At 40.3% G+C, this 19,658-nt stretch overlaps 1 long non-coding RNA gene across 1 annotated transcript; it reads right to left on the bottom strand.

The window, feature by feature from the left end:
• Positions 1 to 19,591, bottom strand: LOC138157939 (uncharacterized). The gene is made up of 4 exons (XR_011167512.1): positions 18,820 to 19,591; positions 8,323 to 8,438; positions 1,444 to 1,553; positions 1 to 769 (listed from the first exon to the last, which is right to left on the bottom strand). It is a non-coding gene; the product is annotated as an uncharacterized lncRNA (long non-coding RNA).
• Between the last annotated feature and the right edge of the window lie 67 nt (positions 19,592 to 19,658).

Here is a 19,658-nt window from a genome sequence, read left to right as displayed (position 1 = left end):
GTAGACATCTCTCTCCATCATGAGTCTTTTGGAGTTGTCTTATAACCCTGCATTGCTGAGAAGAATCCAGTCTATCAAAGTTGGTCATCAAACATATGTTGCGTCTGTAATTGTATACAAATTTCTCCTGGTTCTGCTTTTCTCACTCAGCATCAGTTCGTATAAGCCTCTCCAGGTAAATATGAAGTCCATCTGCTCCTCATTTCTTATAGCACAATGGTATTCCATTACATGAATATACCATAACTTGTTTAGCCATTCCCCAATTGATGGGCATCCCCTTAATTTCCAATTCTTTGCCATCACAAAAAGAGCTGCTATAAATATTTTTGTTCATATGGATCTTCCTCCCACTTCTACGATCTCTTTGGGATACAACCCTAGGAGTGGTATTGCTGGGTCAAAGGGTATAAAATTATTTATAGCCCTTTGGGCATAGTTCCAGATTGCTCTCCAGAATGGTTGAATCAGTTCACAATTCCACCAACAATGCATCAGTGTTCCAATTTTTCCACATCCTCTGCAGCATTTGTCATTTTCCTGTTTTGTCATCTTAGCCAATCTGACTGGTGAGATGTGGTACCTCAGAGTTGTTAGTAAGTAGTTTTTTTTTTGTTTTTTGTTTTTGTTTTACAGAGCAATTGGGGTTAAGTGACTTGCCCGAGGTCATACCACTAGTGTGTCAAGTGTTTGAGGCCGGATTTGAACTCAGGTCCTTCTGACTCCAAGGCTGGTTCTGTATTTATGGTACTATGCCACCTAGCTGCTCCTAAAAACAAAATAAAATTTAAAACAAAGAAGATAAATTTTTAAAAGAAACCAATCTGGCCCGACCATTTAACTCAATGGATTGTGGTGAAGACCAGATGAGAAAAATAAATCCAAAAATCCTTTGAAGTACAATAAGGTTTGTCTAATTTACTCAGAGAGCAAGACTAATTTTATATACCCTCCTAAACCTCTTTTGGTGCTTTTTTTACCCCAAGGAACTGCCCTAGAACATGGGGCCTTGAAAGGCAGTGAGCACTCCATTACTGAAATATTACCTTATATTTCTATAAAACTTTATCATTTACAAAGCAGTTTGATAGATATCATTTAAAAAATTGATCATAGCAACCCTGAGAGTTGGGCAGGAAAAGAATTACTAATTATTGATGTAATTTTGTATAAAAGGAAACTGTGTCCCAGGGAGGTTCTAGAGTAACTGTGATTTTCCCCTGCATGCTATTTTTTGCTTGTTTATCTCTCTCTCCCTCTTTTGCTCCCTACCCTTTACCTCCTCATAGGTATTTTACTTCTGATTACCGCCCTCCCCAATGTACCTTCTCTTTTGTCAGCCCCCTCCTTTCTATTATCCCTGTCCCTTTTTACTTTCTTATAGGGTGAGAATGATTTATATTTCCAACTGAGTGTGTATTATTCTGAAGGGAAGATTCTTACATTGGATGGGAAGTTGGAGATGAGTTAAATGATCCTTTTCAGCTTTAAAGTTTGCATTTCTATTAACTTCTCAGTGGATAAATTCCTTTATTTGTCTTCAGAAGGCAGAACTAGAAGCAGTGGATAGAAGTTGGAAATAAGGAAATTTAGGCTTAGCATAAGAAAAAAAAATCCTAACAATTATCCCAAAATGGAATTCCATTTGGTTATCCTTCATTGGAGAGCTTCTAGCAAAGGCTGAGTGATTACTTGATCAGAGATGGGCTGCAACATGTGGCCTGTAAGGTCTTCTCTAACTTGAAGATTCTGTGGAATGGTCAAGGATATGAAGACCATTTCACAAATAATAGCTAACATCTATACAGCACTTTAAGGTTTAAAAAGCGCTTTACAAATATTATCTCATTTTATTCTCACAACAACCCTGGAGAAGGTAGGGGCTATTATTATCTCCATTTTACAAATAAGGGAACTGAAGCAGACAGAGGCTAATGACTTACCCAGAATCACACTTTTTGTAAGTGGAGTATCTGAGTTTGGATTTGGATTCAAATCTTGATTCCAGGACCAACATCCCTATCCACTACACCACCCAGCTGCCTTTAACAAACATCCAGTTCTCCCAAAATGGCCCAGGCTGAAATTTATTATGCCACTTCTTTGCAACTGCTCGTTAGCTAAGGAAATACCCAGAGGAAAAGACACTGTAAGACTATTTTTTCTCCAGAGTTTCCTTTTCTCTTTGGTTGCAGTAAAGATATGGCAGGCCTGGATAGTGTGCCCCCGCATTTCAATTTCACCTTTCATTTGACCATGTGTTTTGGGTAGTAAACATTGTGTTTAACGTATTTCGGTTCCTACATAATTAAATGTATTTTAATTAAAATGCATTTTAATACATTTTGAAACATAATTAGAATGAATTTTAATTCCTACATAAAGCTTAAAAGCACAGCAATTCTTGAAATCTCATTTCTTGTCACAAAGAAATATGCTGAAAGTGGAGATCATTGTCTTTCAGAGCCAGCTTTTATGGGATAATTTCGCCACCTTGTGGATTTTGTTGGGTATTGCAACAAATGGCTTCAGGAACCAGGATGCATTTTGCAGCTATATAGGCATAAATTCTATCACTTTGAAAAGTAGTGAAATTTCAATTACTGGAAATAATCCTTTATACTTTTACAAAACAGGTGTCAATGCAGGATGTTAGATATATAGTCCAAGAATGTGCTTCCTCAGGCTTCATCTAGCTTTTTGGAAATAGTTGCTTTACTGTTGCTCTTTGTTGTTGATGTTGATGATGATGTTGTTGAGAATTAAAAGTATATACTGAGGGGAAATTGTGAATGAGGAGAGTAGTGACATTAGGGGAAGAAAAATAAAGTCAATGCACAGGAGACAGGCCCTTCTTTATAGAGATATAAATACTATCTACACTGCATTTGACACCATATTTCTGGGAGCCTGAATAGCTATCGATTTTGTGATTAAAGGATAAAAATTGCCCCTTGGGGAATTTATTCTTGGGTTCACATCTTGTTGAGGCTATGGAAGCTATTGTTAAATAAAATACTTCTAAAAGTCAAAAACACATTACTCTATTTTATACAAAAAAAGTAAAAAAGTATTCGTTTAGTATTTCCATGGTTAGAAGTAAAAACTGCACAAATGCTAATGGAATGAGATGACCCAACAAAGTTAAAAATAGAGAGATGTTTAGACTTCTTGAAAGAAAACTACAAGAGAGCCCATCTTCATGGTCACATTTCCTTTTGCTTCCATAATTATTTTAGACTTGTTTTTGCCTTTCTTTGCATCCCAAACACTTAGAACACTCATTTGATGCCCACAACAATCCTGTGAGGTAGGTGCAGGAAAATGAGGTAGACAGAGGTTAAGTTATTTGTCCAGGGCCACATAGCTAAAGAGTATATGAGGCTGAATTTGAACTCATGTTTTCCTAATTTCTGGTACAGTGAATATCCACTGCACCTCCTAGCTCCCTCAGGTTAGGTAAGAAAAGTCAAAGCTCCGAAGTTAACACAGACAACCATAATACATAAAGAAGGATCTATGATTTCGAAGCAAGTGGTGGAAATTCCCCTTATCAGTCACCAGAATAGCCAGATGATTTAAAAGGCAAGTCTCCATGGAGCTGTCTGGAAAAGACAGAGGTTAGGAGATTTTCTGGGCTCCACAGCTACTCAGAAAAAGAATTTGAACCTGGCTTCTTGATTTACCAGTCCCAGCACTGTATCCACTATATCAAGCTACTTCTATAATAAAAATATTACTTGATAAAGGCATCAGAAAGTAACAAAAACAAGTGTCTAGGTGTCCCTGAAATGCAGAAGCAGAAGCCTAAGGAGGGTACTATCACAGGTACATAATTGCCAAGGCCCTCTGAGAAGTGGAATAGGTGGCAAGAACACAGAAAGTACATGGCCTGACTCAGCATCATAAGAAGCCCAGAACAAGGAAGACAGGAATTCTTTCCTAGTAATGACAAGAATGGAGTTGGGAAGGGTTAGGGAAAGCAAGAGGTCAGTCCATTATCAAATTCCCTCCTTGCTTTTTGATGTCCAGTCATCAGGTTAGAGAGAACTGGGAACTGAAATTTAGGATCCTACTAAGTAATCTGAGGAGATGCTGTCGCTCATTTTTACAGGGTCAATATATTCATCAAACTATCTATAGCCCTTGCTGATTGTTACATCGGTGATATCAGAAGAGCATGCAAGATGAAAAGAGTCCTCTATCATCTCCAGAATGAAGACAGTCAGTCATTCAAAAACCTACTGTGTGCCAGGCACTGCTCTGCATGCTAGGGATACAAGGGAAGCAAAACAAAAAACAAAAACAGTCCCTGCTCCAAAAGAGCTTATAGTATAAAGGGGGAGTCAATGTGCAAACAACTATGAACAAAGAAACTATACACAAGACAACACTGGTGATAATCCACTGAAGGAAGAGGCCTCCTATAGAAAGGGAGGTTTTCGCTGGGACTTGAGGAATGCCAGAGAAGCCAGAGGTGGAGATGGGGAGGAGAGAATTCCAAGCATGGGGGACAATCAGTGAAAATGCCCAGAGTCTGGAGATAAAGTGTAGCAAAGATAAAGAGCAGCAAAGATTTCAGAGCCACTGGAATGCTGAGCATAAGAGGGACGGTAAAGTATAAAAAGACTGGAAAGATTGGGGGGGGCAGTTATGAAGGGCTTTGAATGTCAAACAAAGAATTTTTTATTTGATGCTGGAGGTAACAGGAAGCTAATGGAATGTATTTAGTGGAGGGAGGGAATGACATGGTCAGATGAGTTATTGACAGCTGAGTAGAGGGAAGACTGGAATGTGGAGAAACTTGTGGTAGGCAGATAAACCAGTGGGCTCATGCCACGTCTAGGTGTGAGGTGAAAGGAGCCTGCACAAAGGTGGTAGCAGTGCCAGAGGAGAGAAAGAGGTGCTGTATTCAAGAGATGTGGGAAGGCTGTAGGCTCTGAAATCTTTGTCTGTGTGCACAGAGCCATGTGGATAATTTTCAGAAGAATCTATATACTAACAAGCACCAAACTCTGTAAGGCCATATAGAGAACAGGATTTGGGGGGGGGGGTTGTAAATTGTAGACTAGATCATAGTAATGATACCCTATGAGGCACATGCAGAGGAATCTATCTACCAACAAAGCAATGGCTCTCTCCAGTTCACTGGTGGGGATGAGAGAATGTCGGTCTTGGTCCCATGGACTATACTCCCTTTCACTTTAATCCCTGAGTGTCATTACAAGTGAGCATTGTTGTGCCAATGCCACCTCTCAAGGCACAGACACAGAATTGCAGAACTAAAGCTAAAAGCAACCTCAGAGTCCATCAAGTCTAGTTGCCTCATTTTACAGGGGTTTTGTACCTTGTCCAAGGTCACATCCACGCACACATATGTCTGTCAGTATTAAAGATTCCTTGTGTTTTTCTTTGCTCTGAACCAACCTTCTTCCTCAAAACAAATCTTTATTTTTTCTTTTTTGCTTATATACAGCTTCAGAGTCAATTTTCATCAATAACAAGGTCCTTTACAATGTTCTTGACTATTAGGTTCATTTAACTGTCTGGTATATCTCTGTTCCATTTCTTTTCTTTATAAGCAAATTAACTTTTCATGGACTACAATTCACTAAAGAAGGGGAGAGGGACACCTTGTGGCCATGGTCTAGTAATAGTATGGCCTGTAAATAGACAGTTATTGCTAATGTTTCTGGGATTGATTTCTTTTAATTGTTTTTATCCTGGAACATTTGCAGTTCTTCCGCTATACAAATATTCGGATTATATAGTGGATAGACTTTGATCTGGAGTCAGAAAGACCAGAGTTTGACTGCTGCCTCACTTACTAGTTATGTGACCCTGGCCAAATCACTTGACCTCTCAGGTTCAGTTTTCACAACTATAAAACAAAGGTAACAATAGCACTTACTTCACCGGCTTGTCCATCAGCAGCTTTGCTTGGTTCTGACAGAACAAGCTTATCACCATGCTGAATGACTCAACACTGGAGGTGAAACTATACTCCTCCCAAAACCTTCCTTTATAGAGGAGTCAGCCAGAAAGGAGATCAAATTGGTCAATTGAGACTATTCACAGGAAGGTCAAACACTGAAGCTGAAGCTTAAATACTTTGGCTACATGATGAGAAGACTGGATTCATTGGAAACAACCTTGACGTTGGGAAAGAGTGAAGGCAAAAGGAAAAGGAGACTGCAGAGGCTGAGATGGATAGGCTATGGAAGCAATGAATGCGAGTTTGGACAGTCTTGGGGAAATAGTGGAGGATTCTTGTTGTTGTTTGTCCTTCATCTGAAGAGGACCATGACATCCTGGAGGTGATGCCATGACATGCAGGTGAATTGGATTTAAGTGATGCAGCCTCATTTTCTCCTCTGGAACCATCTGGGTCCAGTGACCAGATACAGATCAGGATGACTAAAGATGGCCCCCTAGTGGAGGAAAGAAGAACTTGGCATATGCTATAGTCTGTGGAGTTACAAAAAGTTATATGGCACGGAGCAACAAGAATGGAACACGAAGATAGGCAGTGAGGTGGCACAGTGCATAGAGAGCCAGGCCTAGGGTCAGGAACATTCATCCTCCTAAATTCAAATTTGGCCTCAGACACTTACTAGCTATATGACCTTGGAAAAGTCACTTAACCCTTGTTGCCCCAGTTTTCTCATCTGTAAAATGATTTAGAGAGCGAAATGGCAAACCACTCCAGTGTCTTTACCAAGAAAACACCAAATGGGGTCACAGAGTCAGACACAACTAAAAAAATGACTGTAAGTTCTGGAAATCCCCTAACTGGGGAACCCTGTACCTCCCCCATGACTTTAAGGTGTTTTTTTTGATACCAAAGAGGCCGAGTATCTTCAGATTGATTATAGGTAATAGTTTAATCAATTATTACGAATGCTTACAAAATAGGAGGCAGTGGCCAGACAGGTCAGTGGATCCCTGCAAAGAGCACTGCCCCCCAATCCCTGTGGTAATTACAGAAAATGGACAAAGGGAAGGGGGGAGACAGAGGGCGCAATGACTGGTGGGTGGGTCCTTTGGTTTTCTGCTTCGTCGTGAGCCTGGGAATTAATCCAATGCCATGCTCAAACATAAGCTTGTGTAGATCATGTCCCAGTCATATAGAATTGTTTTTCTGGTTCCAGGTTACTTGTAGAGACTCTTTAGATGTTCCTGCTAAAATCTTTTATGACATATATCTCAATACAAGTTTAGTACGGACTCTCAAATTTTACTTCTCCAATAACTAATCCAGATTGTAAAAAAAAACAAGAAAGAAAAGAAAAAAAGGACAAACCTTAGAGTTCTGATCTTCACAATAGAACTATAAGTGGGAACTTCACAGCAGGAACCCAGTTTGTGCTTAAAGTTTCAGAAAATTAAGCATTTTTACATGCGCCATTAAAATCATTTACATCTGACATACAGGATTTTCTGATCTTGTTACTTTCTCAAAAATTTCCCTTCTGATTCCAATTCCTTTAGGAGGATCAGATGCTACTGAGGATTCAGTTCTATACATAAAAATATAAGTAACAATACTCTTGCAGGCAGAAACTTTTCACCTCTGTGTTCAATAGTAACACAAAAGAATTTACTTATAAAAGGCTGACTTTACTCCAGTTACAATAAAAGACTTGGGAGGATACTTAAAGAACTACTCCAAAATAGTGCATATCAATAAGTTGTTTATAATAAAACATGTTTTTACCACAGGATACACAGTACAAATAAGTGTTATTTTCACATTAGTAGCAAATTTCAGGGGCAGCTAGGTGACGCAATGAATAGAGCACTGGCCCTGCAGTCAGGAGGACCTGAGTTCAAATCTGGCCTCAGACACTTCACACACACACACACACACACACACACACACACACACACACACACACACAAACCAGCTGTGTGACCTTGGGCAAGTCACTTAACCCCAACTGCCCCCTCCAAAAAGCAAAAAAAAAAGTAGTAAATTCAAATGAAATTGACTTTTCCATTAATGTAACACAAAATATTCCATAAGTTACCTCCATCTAAGGAGATTGATTGTACTGGAATTCTCTTCCCCAAACCAAACTGAAGATGTTTCTGATTTAGTCTCAGTAATTAATAGAATAACAGATCCCTCAATTAACTCTACCAATACCCAATTAGTCTTTCATCATTTTGAAACATTTAAGGAGCTTATTTCATCTTTGTTTCAATTTTACTTTTGTCCAATTATTTCCATAGCATTCTGAAAGAATAAGCTTTTTCAGGGACTTAATCTTTCACACAACTATACAGGCAGGCATATGACAAGCCCAAGTACTAACTTACCTAGTTATTTGGAATATGGAATGACTACCCATTCAGATTGAAAACAGCAAGATCTCACATACATGGCATTGTGCTCATATCTTCTACTGGCCAATTGATCAGATTATAGAAATTTGCTGTGGAAGGAAATAGCATGGATATGGTCATACCCACTTCAAACAGATCCTTCAGACTTAAGCCTAAGGGCATATATATGACAGAACAAAGCATCCTTAGCTATATTTGATTTCAGGGAAGAGTCACAGTTTGACAACCAACCATGCAGTAATAATTCCACCTCATGAAAAGCCAAGTGGGAAATATTTCTGTTCAAAGGAATACAATGGGGAAACTTAGCTAAGAGCATCCCACCTTAAGCCAATGCCAAGGATATCCTCTCAATTTTCTCCCAGATGCATACATTCCATCTGAGTAGCTTATGGCATTTCTCTCAAATAGTAGGTTATTGACTTAACAATTCATCAGATAACTATACCTGAATTCAAAACAAAATGATTTACAATTCTAAGAGCTTTTGTCCCAAATGTCAAGGTTCACTAATCATAGATTATCTAATCACAGATTATCACTAATCACAGCTAGATACAGTTATTTTTACTCTCATGGAGTTGCTATAAGCAATAAAAATTTAGCAGGGCTCACATACATAAGACAGTTCACTTAACATCTTTCACTTGTTTGTCTTTCCTTTTCAAGTTTAAATTTATCCTGGGGGAGAAATCAATCATTATAAATTATTACTATATTATACATAAACTTGCAAATTTTCAGCAAGCCAAGTTCATTGTTCAGTAACTCCATTATACAAATAAGCTCTTTTCCCATGGCTAATGACCTTGCCTACACAGATGGTTTCCAGGGACCTGGAAAGTTTACAAAATAAGGGGAATCGACAGGAACCTCAGGAAAGAGACTGATCCTGATGCCCCTGACTGTCTACCCCATGATATTCTTCCTCTGTACAGATGTAAACAACATACTCTCTGGGTGGCAATTCCCGTTTTTAGTCTTAATATTGTTTGTTTTGTCCTGACTGAATTTCCTCTGCTTACTTCTATAGCTTCCTACTTGCCAGTATGTCTTTTAGGGTTTCCATATAGCATCATGTATTCTGCACTGGTATCTACTAGAGCAGACACAATTTGTTTATCTTTAGGACCCCAATATATGGTAACTTGCACATGTGGCCTCTGAACACCACCTACAGCACTACATTGGAGGGCTTCTTCCTAAGGGAGGGAAGGTGGGGGTATTCACTCCATCTACCCTTAGAGTTGCTGTGGGCTACACTCTTTGACATCAACCTCCCTATCCCCCAGGTGGAATAGACTCACCCTGCTGCACACCCTCATATCCCAAGGAAGACTTTTCTGATTGGGCAGAACCTATCTGGAAAACATTAAAATAATAACCCCAAATAGCTTAGTTAACAATCTTACAACTTTCATAAGTGATAGCCAAATTATTTTAACTGTAACTTCCTCTTAACTACAGGCAAAGTGGAAATATCCAGTTTTCTAAATGGCAATTGCAAAACATTATAAGACAGGATTAACAGGACTGATAATTTTTTTTAATTTTTGGTTTTAAACAATTTTCTACTGTCTTTCAGTTTCTTTTATCCAAATTTTTTAAAGTTGCTTGACATAACTGATACAAACGTTTGCCATTTTGAAACAATATTTTGTATTTGAAACTTGAAACAAATCCATTACCAATTGGTAAATCCAGTTCTGTTGAATGCATTTCCAAATTACCTTATTTAGAAAATCAGGCATCTCATCATCATTAACATTATATACTAGTCACATCTAATTGAGGAACTAATAATAATAGTTAATGTTTATAGTGTTTGCCCTATGTCAGACATTGTGTTAGGCATTTAACACTCATGTGAAGTAAACTGAGGTAACTTGCTTAAGGTTACCCAGTTAACAAATTTCATGTCTTACTATTTTCCCAATTTGTCTATAATAAATTCTGATTTGTTTTAATCATCAAATTAAAAGAGAGATATTTAATTTAAAATGTGACAAGAATGAATTTAATTACCTGGATTTATGTTCCAAATAATATTACATAGAATCTGGGGTTATGATTTTAATATTGACCGTAGTATATTTTACACAAATGATACTTATTCTAATCATTTCATATTATGGAGTCCACTATTTCCAGCCAAAACACTGCCAAAGATTGTAAAAATGTAATCTGATATTTAATCTACCCCAATTATCACACTTAAGAGCATGTTTTAATTTGGTTCAAATCCAGTTCCACAACCTTGGAAGGAACCCATAGCTTATCAATTTACCCATATCTCTCTGTGATTTCTTCTTATGAATAGGAGTCTCAGAATTTAGTCATTTCTTTAATACGCATCACAATTTTAAAAGTGATTTTAAAATTGACCAGTACCTAATTTTAGTTTGTAAGACTCCAAATTCTAGCTAGTTATTCCAATCAAACTCAGTCACCTTTTGGTTGTTTCCCAATTCACAAAAATCTTTCCCCTTTTTGTGAGCCCTGAAAGGTTTAAGTGCCAATTCTATTTCAAAGTGCATGCCTCTTCCCTCTCTTCACCTTGAAATTTTCACTACCACGGCCTCCAAACCTTCCTGTCTTTTTAATTAGTGAAGGAAACTTCTCTTTTATCTGAGGGGAAAAGGTTCCCCCCTTCCCTTTTTTTCCCTGTCTGTCCTTTTATACCACAGAATCTGGCCTTGGTTCAGGAATGTAGAGAGACAGAAAGAACTTTAAAAAAAAATTTACTTAAATAATCTTCACTTTTATATATCTCTCACTCTCTTCTGTTCACCCACCCAGGCTGCTGCAGTCAGTCAGGGATGAAGGAAGAGGAGAAAGAGACTCTTTTATAATTATATGCCTTGTCACTTTCCTGTCTACATGCTTAACTTCTTTCAACATGGCTAACCAGCAAACTAGCATTAATACATGTTTCTTCCAGAATTTTTCCAGCAATTTTCATTCTCAGTCTCTGAGTCTAGGAACTTGGTAGTGGCTTTTTTTTTTAATGGTATGAGGGGCTAACCTACTACCACTACTTTCTTCCCTTTTCTTCCCAACCTGAGGGAACATAATTCATAAGCAAGAGAAAACAAAGAGGACTGGGGCGGGGCATGGGAAGGTCCTTAGGTGGCTGCAGAAGAGCAACAGATTTCTGAGAAAAGAAAGTGATCCTATAAAGAATTTTTTTTTTAAAGGGAATTTTCTGCCTAGGATCCACCATGGTCCTTATCTACTTTAAGGGTTGCTACCACTCTACTAAGTCACCCTGGCTCAAAACTTCAATGTTTTAACCTCTTTTAACCACAGCATGCAGATGATAGACCCAGAGGGTACCCTCACTTGAGTACCAGTAAGGAAAACTTCTTACATTTAAACTTAAATTGTTTTAGTGGGTCCAGATAGCAAAGAGCTCTTGGACTGTATCTGAAAGTTTTGCCTTAACCACCTCACCCTTTCTAGCAGGCATTCTGCTTGGGGATATGGAGACAGTCATTAATTAAAGGTCATTCTTTATACAACTTGGAAAAGGGCCACATCCAAGTTTGAAAACATAGACTTAGAGGAGCCATATTCAGATGTGGATGCAGACAATGGGAAAGATTCAGATCGCATTGCCAATTGATGCCCTTATGTCTACCTCACCCTGATCAAATGCTCCCAGACAAGCAGAGTGGGCCATGAAAGGAGAGAGAGTATCTAAACACATTTTGTTTTTTGAAGGATACTGACACAGACTATACAGGTTTGCCTGTGTTCTCCCAATTGGAGTAGATAAGATTAAGATTGCCCTATTTACTCAGAGAAAAATCTTCCACAAAAGGCAAGGAAATATCTGGGTCTTGGAAGGAAACACCAAAGAAGTGCATGGTTTGGCTATGGGCTACAAGGTCATAATAGATTGGTTTAAATAGTTTGCAAAGTATTTCTCAGAACAGGTCTTCAACTTAAGTATCGAATCACCCAAATCTACTTCTTGGATTTTGCTTATGCTCTGCCAAAAAAACCCTATGCTCTCCACCTCCCTTAACCATAACAGATCAAAGGAAGCTTAAACAGTTTGATGATTATCCTAAATGTCAAAACATAGGACTATAGATTCTGATCCTATGTCTGAATGTTTCAGTGGGAGAAAATTGTCAAATATTAGAGACATAACAAGCAATTTTTGTAATTAGGGTGGAGAGAGAGAGAGGGAGGGAGGGAGGAAGAGCAGAGACAGAGACAGAGAGAGGGAGGGAGAGAAAGGGGGAGAGAGAGAGAGGGAGAGAGAAAAAGAGAGAAGAAGAGAGAAGAAGAGAAAAGAAGAGAAGAGAAGAGAAAAGAAGAGAAGAGAGAAGAGAATATGCACAAACCAAGCCTCAAAAATTGACTAACTGTTTAATCATGGGTAAATTACTTAAGCTTTCTGTAGCCAGTTTTCTCATCTTATAAAAGGGGAGGGGTGTTAGGCTCACTGGCTTCTTATGTACCTTACAATTCTAAATCTAAGATCCTATAAGAATTTATTGAGTGTCTAATAGGTTGTTGTTGCTGCTCGTCCTTCATTTTCAGAGAGGACCAATGGCATCATGGGGTAATATCTTTGTGAACTGGATTTAAGTGAGGAAGAGTTGCACACTCATCAGCTTCACTTCTTCTTCCAATGTCATCAAAATCCAGTGGCAAGAAAAAACTCAAGATGATTGGTGATGGTAGCCCATGATGCAGTGAATGACCTTGGCATCTTTGATGTCTGACCAAATTTGGTCAGGCACTCCACTGTGACTGTTTCAGCACCTTCATGGGAAGTGGAAACAAATTGTTCTCATCCACTTATTCCATAGGAAGGGGCGTGGGGGGAGGAAGTCTTCTCATGCTTAGGGTTAACATCCCCCTAACTCACCAAAGGACTTAAGGCCTGTTACCCTCAACCTGGTTTAGCCAGTCTGCCAAGATGATTTTACCAGGGTGTGGTTCCAGCACTTGTAATAGCTTCTTGGAGTCAAAGGTGAGAGTGGGGTGACAGGTGGACACAAAAGGTGGATGGATGCACAACCTTTAAAAGGGCTTGGCAAGCCCTCATACCAGAGGTGCTAGTCCTCCCTGAACACCCCAAAGACCCTGCCTAATACCAGGTATGCAAAGATAATTTTTAAAAATGTCTCTGTCCTCAAGAAACTTATAAAAGATAAGTTCGATTTTCAATGTGATGAAATTTTAGATTCCCAAGAGATTCTCTTGGAGATGTCTTGTTAGTAATGTAGGACTGGAGTGGAGAAGGATTTGGGCTATATATAAGAAATGTAGGAGTCATTATACAAAGAGAATTTAACCTGTGAGATCTAATGAGATTACCAAAAGTAGAAGAGAGATTCAGTACAGGGCCTTATTGGACACTCAGGGTTGGGAGACATGGCTCCATAATGATTTAGCAAGGGAGATTGAGAAGTGGAATATATGTAGGGAAGAAAACTAAGAGACAACAGTGTAATGAAAGCTGAGAGTGTGCATGAAGAGAAAATAACAATGTTAAAAACTGCAGGGATCAAGAAGAACGAAGACTGAGAAAAATCCATGTATTTATCGATTAAAATAAACTTGTTCAGTTTCCATCAGGAACAGGAACCAGTGAACAGGGGACCTATCCTCTACCTCTGCAGCATGGGAGTACCACAGAGAAGGGTGAGGCAAGTGCCATGTATGGCTTTCCCCCATCCTTTCTTCAGTGAGATGCCATTCTGCCACCTGGACCCTCAGGTCCACCACCCTCTTTGAAGGAGATAGTTTCTCCGTACTCAGACCACTTCTGGAGCATTTTTCAGTTCTGGGCCCTGCAGGTTGACAAGAGAAGAGATCCCAGAGGAGGATAACTAGGACGGTAAACATTGCCTTGTCTTGGGGTCTCGTCACGTTAGATATGAGTTAAAACAAAACCAGCTTGAGATTTACCCTGGACAGAAGGCAAAGGGGATGTGTAATTGCTGTCCTTTAAGTATTTAAAGACCTGTCAGATGGAAGAGGAATTGGATTTTTTTTTTTACCCAGAAAGCATAAATGAGATCTAGATGTAGAAGTTGTGGAAGTAAATTAAGGCTTGATGTCAGAAGACTTCCTAATAAAGCTAGTCAGAAATAGAATGGGCTGTCTTGTCCCCCTCTCTGAGTGGTGCCTCCCTTTGTCCAACCTGTAAGTTCCCTCTGGCTTCCATTTTGGAGAAAGGCCAGGCAGGCCTTCGTTCTTGTTCTGGATGGAATCCTAATAAAGCTGCTCCCAGCCCCAGTATTCTAACTTCATTATAGGCCTGGCCCCAATGAACAGCAGGCCCACTGTACCTACCTAACCGCCCCCTCTGCCCCCCACCCCGGCCAATATCCTAACTTCTTCAAATATGCCTCACTGCTCACTGGAACAACAGGTGTGTCCCTGAACTCTTAGTTCTCACAGAAACAGCAGGTGTGTCCATGTGATGGGAACCTAGCTACTTCCTCTAGTTGGTCACTGCCCCCCAGACCCATTCCCACAGAAACAGGTGTGTTCTTGTATTCAATCATAATCATATCATTCATCGAGCCCAATATAGGACAATACCTGTCTTAACCAGACAGGACAACAATAGCTAGCCAGCTGAAGGGCAGAATGACCAGAATGTTTAACCACCGAACCATAGATGGGACCCCTCCTCCATTAACTAATCCTTTAACAAACTCCTCTTGCCTTTTTAATATTAATGATATTCCTCTATTCTATGTAAATTTCTGTTATGTAATTGCATCTTTACCCTATAAAAATGAATCTTGTTTTCTCTAAAGTTGCTGGTTCCTGTTGGAACTTAGCCTGCTTCATGAGAGGCATCAATCTCAATAAATGCCTATACTTGTTTTAGAGGTGGTCTGACTGAATTCTTTGAAATGGTTCCACCACAACACATCATGAAACCACAAGTTTTAGGGTGGGCAGAGACCCTGCCTCAATAGTTTTTGGTGTCCCTGGGTTTAAACCACAACAGCTTTCTGACATCCCTGGGTGGGCCTGAGTCTCTGACTGGGATTCCTCTTCATGTGGAGCTGTTTCTCTGATTCAGACCCCCTCTAATACAAAGATAAGCCTATCTTTTTCCCTTCTCTTAGCTGGGAGGTCCTTCAAGCACCTAGGAAGGTTTGACTGGATCAATTGGACCCTTGTGGCTAGCAAATTCCCTCTAGCCAGAGGACGCTATGCTTGGGAATTTTGCGGGGAATTCTTTATGAACTCAATTCTTCATCCTTCAGTGGGATGCCACTGAAGAATGAATGTGGCTATAGGGGGGATTTCCTTTGGCTTACTGACATTCAGTCTCAACTCCCATCCTATGGAACTACTATACTGTAATAGTGCCTGGTCTTTGTATAATCTGGAAGACCAAGAAAAGTTAGTGCTATCTGTGCTTTCTGTTTATATCTGTCTCCTCTGTGTGTGTGTAAAAATCTTTGAGGGTGCCACCTTGTAAGATTCAAAATGCAGCCAGTCAGAAAAGAAAAAAAACTGTTCCTGGGCTAGAAACATCGATGTCTCTTAAAGAAAGGTTATTGGCAAAAACAAAAAGCAATCTCTCTCTCTATTTCCTTGGACTCCGACAAGTTCTGGAGGTGGAAAGACAGACAGAAAAAGAGAAAGGGGAAACTTCTCCCCTAAGATCTGTCTAGGAGAAAAGGGTCACTTCATTGATCAAAGTGAGGCAAGTTTCAAAGTTGCACTTTGGAATAGGACTAACACTTCACCTTTTCCTGGGTCACAGAAAGAGAACTGTGCAATATCATTGGGAATATAGATCCAGGTAATTGAATTCATTCTGGTTACTATTTGGCACTAAGATAAATTGGGAAAATGCATAGATCTGAAAAAGAGATGGCTCAGAGATGAAACTTTTATCTCTCCAGTATGGGGAAGAAGGGACTAGGCGCCACTGAATCTTTTCCAGAGTCCCATTCGCCTTGACTGGAATGTTCAAGCTCTCATTTTCAGAGAAGTTTTTAAAGGAGTAAACACCTGAGTGAAGTTTACTTGAGCAAAAGGTAAAAAAAAAATACTAAGATTCTCCTCCCTGTAGGCTAGGTCTAAGGTGCCTTCTCACTGTAGTCCAGTTCTGATCAGATCAGGGCCACAGTGAAAAGTAACAACCATTAAGATCCTCTTCCTCATGGTCTCAGTTCTTCCCAGGCTAGGACTACAGTGCCTTCTCCTAAGATTCTCTTTCTTGTGGTCTCAGATCTTCCCAGGCTAGGGCTACAGTGCTTTCTCCCTGTCATCCTTGCTCTGACCAAGCAAAGGATACAGTGAAAGGTTAGAACCATTAAGATCCTTCATCCTGTCATCCTGGCTCTGACTGAGCTAAGGCTGCAGTGAAAAGTTAGAATAGTAGGGAATTTGAGTTAATCTTCCCCACCTGGTGAAAGGAACAAGGGGGAAGGCACAGCAGCTACATCAGGGCCCCACTAGCAACAGCCCTAGGCCCCTGGATACCCTAAAGCCCACTCCTCTAGGTACACAGATAAACCTCTCCTCTCAAAACCCCAAGTCCTTGCTCCCACACCTGGAGTTTCTGCTCCAAGTTCCCCAAAGCCAAGCTACCCCTGTTAGGAAGCTTGTGGGTTCCTCAGGGACCCTCCTTCTTATTCAGCAAAATCCTCTCCTCAAAAGCCCCCTGACCTTTAATTCTGCCTCTGGACTCTACAGCCTCCCAGTACTACCCAGTCCTGCGTTTCTCCCACACAAGTAGTGGTACTCTCTTTCTCCTTCCTTCCCAAATCGACAACCCACACAACCAGGCTCTGCAACTGTGGGTAGATGAGAAGAGGGGGAAAATGAGGTCAGAAGTCAACCAGCCTCTACACTTAGTAAGCCCAATCTTTTCTCAATAATTTTTATATGTGATTTGGAAATGCAATTAATGTCATCTACTGTTTGTGTTATTATATTTCTACATTATAGCAAAATTCTCTTATATTGTAAAACTTGAGTGACCACTGTGAGCAGAAATGGTGTTAGACAAAACAACTTTTAATCTAAATTTTTGAAACTAAGTGAAAAAAATGTTTAAAACCAGTTATTTTATTAAGTCCTGCTAACCCTGTCTTAAAGCTAAAACAAGTTGGCTTTCACTTATGAAAATTGTAAAACTGTTAACTAAATTATTTGGGATTATTGTTATAATATTAAAACCTAAAACTGATCCCACAGCAGCTTTAAGGGTAGACACTCCCTACTTCTCTCCCTTAGTAAGATGGTCAAGGCTGCCTCCAATGCAGGGCTCTAGGGGGTGACTGGAAGCCACATGTGCCAGCTAGCATATTACTGGGATCCTAAAAATAAAATATGGGAACCCTGAAAGACACCCTGGCAAGAAAAGAAAAATCAGTATTGAAAATAGGGGATTTGCCACACATAAGTATGTGGTTTTCATCAGTCCAGAGAAAGAATATCATAGGATGGAAAGGCAGATCAGCCCCTTCTTTGGAGTCCCTACTGATTTCTCCTTATTTGTAAACATGCCAGATCCCTAGAAGCCATCTGGTGGGCAAGGACATCAGCCCCAGGGGAAAACAAAAAGAGCTCACTTGGGTTATGGAGTTCCTAAACAATTAACTTGGCTTACTAAGACTCCAGACTGAATCTGGGGCACTGAGGGAAAAGTTACATTCACTTTGTATATATTAAATATATACTTATATATGCACAACCTTTAGAATATACTCTTTAAAGGCAAGGACTATTTCATTTTTATCATTTCAGCCTGTGACTGGCATATTTTACACATTTAATTAATGTTTGTTAAGTCACCCCCTTTCTCTAGGCCTTCTGCTGCCCCAGGTGACCTTTTGGTTCCTTCCAGCTCTAAATCTATTAGCGTCTAATGAATTCTAGTGTGGTTTAATACTGCCTGTGTGCTATTATCTCCAATTTATTCTGTATATAGCTTGTTGTACAGTTGTTTGTACGTTGTCTTTCCCCTTAAGACTGTGAACTCCTTAAGAACAGGAACCAGCTTTTTTTTTTTTTTTGGTCTTTCTTTATCCCAAGCCTTTAGTATAGGTAGGGTCCTGCCAGGGAAAAAGCCCTAAAATACAGTAATAAGTGAAAAGCCATAAAAACTTAAACTCTGTGACAGCTGGAAGCCTAGGCATGGCCTGAGACCTGTCTGCAATTATATTTTAGACACTAAGTCAAAACTTAAGATACTATGGCCAAAACAAGAATATTGTGACTGGGACAAGATCAGTACACAAACTTTTTTGGGTACTACACTGGCTTAACTGCAAAACTCATTACTAAGCAGAAAACCAAAACTATCCACCAACGGAGAGTGATGCACTCAAGTTCCTCCTTGTTTTCTATAATCACCAGAGGGATTTGGGGGTTCTCTAGCGGGGATCCACAGAACCGTCCGGTTGCCGCCCAGACCCAGGACTGCCCTTGTTTGTAAGTATTCGTAATGATTGATTAAACTACTACCTATGATCATTCTAGAGCTCAGTGTCCTCTTCCTTCGGTATCAATTACACGGTTATGCGGGAAGTATGGGGTTCCAAACAACAGCTCCTTAATCAGTTATTCCGGCCCGGGGATCTGGACGTTCCTCTCCCACAGGGCCGCCTGGCAGGGATGCTCCCTTCCTACCCTTAGGGCAGTGCCCAGCACCTATGAACAAATGCTTGTTTCCGGCCCACCATTCTTCCTTCCCTTGGGGGTGGGAGTGGGATGCAAAGGGCAAGTCGCTCCCCCTCTCTTGGTCTGCTTTATTTTATCTAAGATGAGGGAACTGCACTAGATAACCTCCAATGTGTCCCTTCTAGCTTTGTAATCATGGTCTTGGGAATTCAGGCGTCGCAGCCAGTACTCCAGCGCGGTCCGAGGGTTCTGGACGTTCTTCCATTACCGGAGCTCAAGGCCCGACTGCTGCTCTGCCCCCTACGAGCGCAATCACTGACGTCCCCCCAGAGCAAGGTGCCTGGAGCCCCTCAGCTTCATGATCGGGATAACGGGGCCTGCCCCAGCCAGAAAGAGGGAGGTGTCCGGGAAATCGAGAAACCGAGGGAGAGACAAGAAGAGAGAAGCCCCAAGGCCTTCTTTTCTGATCCCAAGCCCAAACTACGCTTCCTTTAAGGACACAGCTGGTAGGAATATTGTAGGTGGCCGCGAAATCCCGCGAGATTCAAACTCTCTCGAGTCTGCGCTGGCAGCCGAGAGGAGAACGGAGGCTGCCTGTAGCCAAATTTCGCGAAAGTGAGAAGGCGAAAGGGAAAAGTTCTGACTATAGTATTAAAACTAGGCGGGTCCGAGTACGGCAGTTG

This window comes from Petaurus breviceps, unplaced genomic scaffold (assembly GCF_028583685.1).
Source record: "Petaurus breviceps papuanus isolate PSGF00001 unplaced genomic scaffold, PetGlider_PUasm1.0 174, whole genome shotgun sequence".
Lineage (NCBI taxonomy): Eukaryota > Metazoa > Chordata > Mammalia > Diprotodontia > Petauridae > Petaurus > Petaurus breviceps.
The sequence above is the reverse complement of the archived record's forward strand: the minus strand, read 5'-3'. Positions and strand labels throughout refer to the sequence as shown.